Below are 6,136 nucleotides of genomic sequence, written 5' to 3'. Positions count from 1 at the left end.
AAAATGAATTTGTCGATTTTCATTATTTTTTTCCTGTTAGTGCATTCGTGGAAATATGTCTATATCATGATTTATCACAACCAATATTTGTCAATCTCCATAGGCCAGTTTTAAATCTGGGTTAGATTACAAGTATGATAAATAAATGAGCTTCCTATTTTCATTACACATTTGTGAACATCTCCTTTCTTGTAACAACAGCAGGGGTAATCATATAAAAATTTTATATGAATAAATCAAAGTAAACTTCTTTAACATATAGAAAGTCTATTGTAACAATGACTGTTTGTTTTAGAGTTCTAAATTCTAAGCCATGAGATAATATCTTACCATTTTCCCCAAGCTGTGCTGGGAATAAAAACTATAAAAGATGCCTGGGTGTGGTGGATCATGCCTGTAATCCAAGCACTTTGGAGGCCAAGGCGGGTGGATCAACTGAGGTCGGGAGTTCAAGACCAGTCGGACCAACATGGTGAAACCCTGTCTTAAAAAAAAAAAAAAAAACAAACTATAAAAGCTAATGGCAGTTAAAAAACAAAAAAGAAAGCAGTTTGCCAGCATATTGCCATGTACTGTAATTCAGATAATGACAAATTCTAGCAATTACATAGCAGTATAGGAATACACAGTAAAAAAATCACTCATTGCAACTAACTTGGGAGAAGCTAGTCATCACACAGAACCTTATCATGAAAAATTTTAAAAGAAGCTATACTATAAGTTTGAAGGAATTATTTTACTTTGAAACACCCTTGATTTCCCTGCTATTTTTTCCTCTCCTAAAGTGCCATCCTTCTTCCCAGACCAGCCATGCCCATCCCTGCCCCAGAGCCTTCATTTATGCTTTCCTGACTTGGAGCACCTACCTCCCACTCAAGCGACTTTCTTCGCTTTTTAGGGTCACATTCAGGTCTCACCTTTTCCTTTGGTCTTTCTCTATTCATTGCTTGCCTCCTGCTCTCTCTCTTCTCTAATCATTCTCATGGTTGAGCTCTTGATTGTTCTCTAGCTAACTTTTGATATTAGTTTTGTTTCCCTACTATTAATAGATTGAAGACATTGAGGACATGGACCACATAACTTGACAGTGCCTAGCAATAAAAATTATTTTTACTTTTAAAGTAACCATCATGTACATTGCACTGTGCTACATAACTCCCAGCTACACAGATAAAGCAAACACAGTTCAACCCCTGAGGAACTAGGATCCTGTAGGGATGAAAAAAGAAGTACACAAGTGACCACAGTATAGGCTCAAATATATTGTCATAAGAAAAGTCCAGAATATCTTTACCCAATTAATAGAATCATTGAAGCCTTCATGAAAAGAAGGAAAATTTAATCTAGACTGTAAAGGAGATAGTAGAATTTCAACAGACAGAAGAGTACAGGAAGTCTAGACTGGATAAAACAGTGTTTTATCCAGACTTCAGTGTTCATGAAGTTAAGTGGTTAGAACTAAGATTAGAAGGATGCGTTGTGAACATCTGGGTTAGAAAATGAGTAGTCATCAAAGGTTTTTAATTTGACTAACACTGTAAATGAAGTGACACTCTAAGAAGATGAATATGTTGGAAAAGATTAGGAAGACTCACTGGGGGAGGTGAGAGGTAATAGAGGCTGGATGAGGCAGTGGTATTTGAAATGGAAAGGAGAGGATGGTTGTATGAGATGCTGTAGGGGCAAGGCCTACAGGAATAGGCCAAGGGAAGGAGGAGTCAGAAGAAACCCTAAGGCAATGTGAAAAAGACAGTTGAAAGTTTCAAACTCTGGACGTTTGCAGACTTAGGTCTGAGTCCTGCTGTCCTGGGCACAAGTTAAGTGACCTCAAGTAAATTACTCATCTCACTAAGCCACAGCTTCTTCATCGTAAAGGAATGATAATACTGGTACCTACCTCATAGGATTTTGGTGAGAATTAAATACATATGTTTGTTAAACTCTTAACATCATAATTCCTGATCTCAGCAAACTGACATAAGAACAGAAAATCAAACACTGCGTGTTCTCACTCATAGGCGGCTGTTGAACAATGAGCGCACATGGACACAGGGAGGGGAGCATCACACACTGGGGTGTGTTGGTGGGGAACAGGGGAGGGACAGCGGGGGGTAGGGAGGTTGGGGAGGGATAACATGGGGAGAAATGCCAGATATAGGTGACAAGGGGATGGAGGCAGCAAACCACATTGCCATGTATGTACCTATCCAACAATCCTGCATGTTCTGCACATGTACCCCAGAACCTAAAGTGCAACAACAACAAAATATATATATATAAAAGAAAAGAAATATATGTGTGTATATATATATATGTATGAAAGACAGCTCTCAATACAGTAGGTCTCATGACTGAAGTTGAATGTTTCAGTATGAGTCACTAGTTCAATAGGCCTATTAACAAAAATAAGGAAGTTAGCAGGAAGAGTTTGAGGAATAAAATATGAAGTTTGATTTTGCACTTGTTGAATTTAAGCTAATGATGGGATATTAAGATGGGGCTAACCTCCGGCAGCTGAGAACATGGGGCTGGAGCTGAGCCAGGATGTCAAGGTGAGAGATTTAGACTTGGCAGTCATCCAGATTGAGACCTAATATCCTCCTGCTTTATAAAATATTCAGTAGCAGAATCTTCAGCAAGTATAGTGAGTACTAATAGCAAATTACTGAAAACTCAGTTAGCTCTAGGAACATCAGCCAGAAACCACCCCCTAAAATTAATAGGAATTGTTTTTTTCAAAAACTAAAATTAAATGATGCCTTCTTTTCTTCATTAAAAAAAATTCCCATATGATCTGTTTCTTTTGTCTGACATCATAAGAAATGTAAAGGTTCTCCCAAAAATACATTAACATCTTGAACGGAGGTGTCAGTGCTGTCATCTGCTGCCATTGTTAATAAAACGGCTTTAAAGAAAACACATACTGGGAGGTTCTTCCAAGAGAGTCGAACACATTACATGTTGGGAAATGAAGTGCTAGTTCAACTCCTTTATTTAAAAACAACAACAGCAGCAACAACAACAAAAAACTCTTAAGAAGTATCCAGTATATGGGAATGATTTTAAAAACAACAATGGTTGAGACATTAGAGCTTGTAAATGTCACCATCCTAGAGAATAAACATGCTCTTTGTTGGGACCATAGTTTGACCTGTGTTCCTAGATGTTACCCAAAAATACGTTAAGAAAACTCAACATCAAATGGTTTTTCATAATTTTCTATGCATTTTGCTCCCAAAATTCTTATAAAGGAGCGGCCTGCGCCCACTACCTCTGATTTTCTCTGACTTCTTTCTATGTTACTTTCACCTTCTGCAATCTAGTTCTCATCCCCGCTAATGTTACTTTCACAAGCAGTAAAAGGGGTCCCCCATGCCAATCTGCAAAACACTTCTCCAGCTGCATTCACCTCAGCTGTCTTCTGAATTCATTTCTTTTGAATGGCATTGTAATATAGATGGTTAGGTTTTGGTTGGTTTGGGGTTTTTTCATTTTTAAAGCATAAGTTTGACAAAGATCTCCTTTAGCTGCCAACCCTTACTAGCTGTGTGCGACTTTGGTTTGAGGTGGCTGGTGTCTTGAGCCTCAGTTTCCCCAAAGATAAAGATAATTATGATTACTACTTATGTTCTTGTCACGAAGACTAAAAGGGAAAGTGTGCGTAGAATATCTGACTCACAGTAGATGCTTACACTCAACCTCTAATATTTTCCTGCAGAAACTGTCTTCTAAAAAATTAAGCAGATATTTTTGCAATTTCTGCTCATACCCTAATGTAATAGCCTAGGTTACATTTTTTTCTTTTATCACCTTTAATCATCTGCTGCTGCCTTCTTTGAATGACAATTTCTTCTTCAAGTCCACATTTATTATACAGTCCTATTCATCTCCAAATTAAGCTCCTCATGGCTGATGTCTACCTGTTTTTATATTTGTTTCATTCAGACATCTTAACTCTCACTTTGGTACTTTCTTGGTTCCTTTGAACATTTTTGCTTAATGCCACCTATTTTATCCTGTTAGCTCCCATTTGGATGTATATGTTCCCCTCTAGTATGTTCTGTTTGTACAGAATAAATATATTAGAAGGTTTATTAAGACTTATATATTGAGTATCTGATTAAAGTCTCCCATAATCTCTTCTCAATTTCTTCCCTTGCCAATTTGAGTACACTATTTTTTTTTAATTTTAGGGCAGGATATAACTTGAAACTTGTGGTTTTCCACCCACCCACCAGGCTATTTCCCTACCTAGCAAGGCAAGAAACCAGTATAACCAGTACGGGAAGCACTAAGCTTCATTTTACATTTGTGATCAGAAAAGGAGGCATGTTTCCCACAGATGATGATGAGGGTGAATCATCTACCTATTAAAAGGACAGAATATCCAGCCCAATTTGTTTAGGAGTTGCTGGGAAATAGTTCTTTAAATTCCTATGAAAAATATTAAGCTTAAAGACCCATCATTTCATTTTGAAACTAAAGAAAAATAAACTGTATGTTGTTAATTATATAATTATATTTATTTTTTCCTTCAGGAAAATGTATTCTATAACAAGAACTTAATTTTGGTAGTATAGATGTAATAATTTTTTTCTTTTTTTTTCTTTAGATGGAGTCTTGCTCTGTTGCCAGACCAGAGTGTAGTGGTACATCTCTGCTCACTGCAAACTAGGACTGCTGGATTCAAGCGATTCTTCTGCCTCAGCCTCACAAGTAGCTGGGATTACAGGCACGCACCACCACGCCCAGCTAATTTTTGTATTTTTAGTAGAGATGCGGTTTTACCATGTTGGCCAGGATGATCTCGATCTCCTGACCTCATGATTCACCCTCCTTGGCCTCCCAAAGTGCTGGGATTACAGGCGTGAGCCACTGCGCCTGGCCAGTGTAATAATTTGCCTTAAAAATATAGGTAAATTGCTTGCTTGCATCCTAATTCACAAGCTCAAGTAAAAGCCATTTAAGGGCCCAACCATTTGAAGAAGAAATAGTATCAATCTTAAACATTCAAAGATTAAAGAAACAAGGACCACTTTCCAACTCATTTTATAGAGCTAGCTTAACGCTGATATCAAAATCACCGAAGGATACTACAGAAGAAGCATAAATGTTATGTTAAAATTTATTAACATATTATAGAAAACACAAATGTTTATGAAAATACATGCTAAACAAAACATTAACAAAGTGCAGTGGTATGTAAAAAAGAGAACACTATTAATAACTGGAAATATACCAACAATTCATTTGTGTACAAATAAGTAAAAATTCACTTAAAAGTCATTCACTGGAGTGTATGTGTATGACACTTCAGTGAATTTTTTTCAGCCAAGAGACTAAAGATACTATTACAGCTCTTTTCTTCCAGATTTTTAAAGCACAAATAATGCCTTCATTTTATAAAGCTAGCATAATCTTTATTATCAAAACATATAGAAACGATCAGTTTTATTTATGAACCCAGATACAAAAATTCTAAATAAAATATTAACAAGTGCAATGCCTCTGAGTATTAGAAGAATGTTATACTATGATCAAATGGATTTATTCTGAGAATATGGAGACATTTCAACGTAAGAAAGATTATCAACAAAACTCTTCACATTTACTAAAGAGAAAAATACCATATGATGAAATTAAATGTGTATTTTATGAAATTTAGAATTTCTAACAAAATAAGTCCTTAAGCAATATGTAATAGAATAACGCTTTTAAGATAATTATGAATATATATACATGTATAATATAGACTTTTTATTGTTTTATTCATATTTTAACCAACAAATGTCATACTGAGTAGTAAAGGCTAAAGCCATTTCCATTACAATTAGGAACATGGAAGAGATGTCTGCTGTCGTTATTATCATTTAGATCAGGTGTCCAATCTTTTGGCCTCCCTGGGCCACACTGGAAGAAGAGGAATTGTCTTAGGTCACACATAAAATACACTAACACTAACAATAGTTGATGAACTAAAAAGAAAATCTCATAATGCTTTAAGAAAGCTTGGCCAGCCGCGGTGGCTCAAGCCTGTAATCCCAGCACTTTGGGAGGCCGAGGCGGGTGGATCACGAGGTCAAGAGATCGAGACCATCCTGGTCAACATGGTGAAACCCCGTCTCTACTAAAAATA

Source organism: Cebus imitator, unplaced genomic scaffold, assembly GCF_001604975.1.
Source record: "Cebus imitator isolate Cc_AM_T3 unplaced genomic scaffold, Cebus_imitator-1.0 Scaffold3, whole genome shotgun sequence".
In the NCBI taxonomy this organism is placed as follows: Eukaryota; Metazoa; Chordata; class Mammalia; order Primates; family Cebidae; genus Cebus; species Cebus imitator.
The sequence above is the reverse complement of the archived record's forward strand: the minus strand, read 5'-3'. Positions refer to the sequence as shown.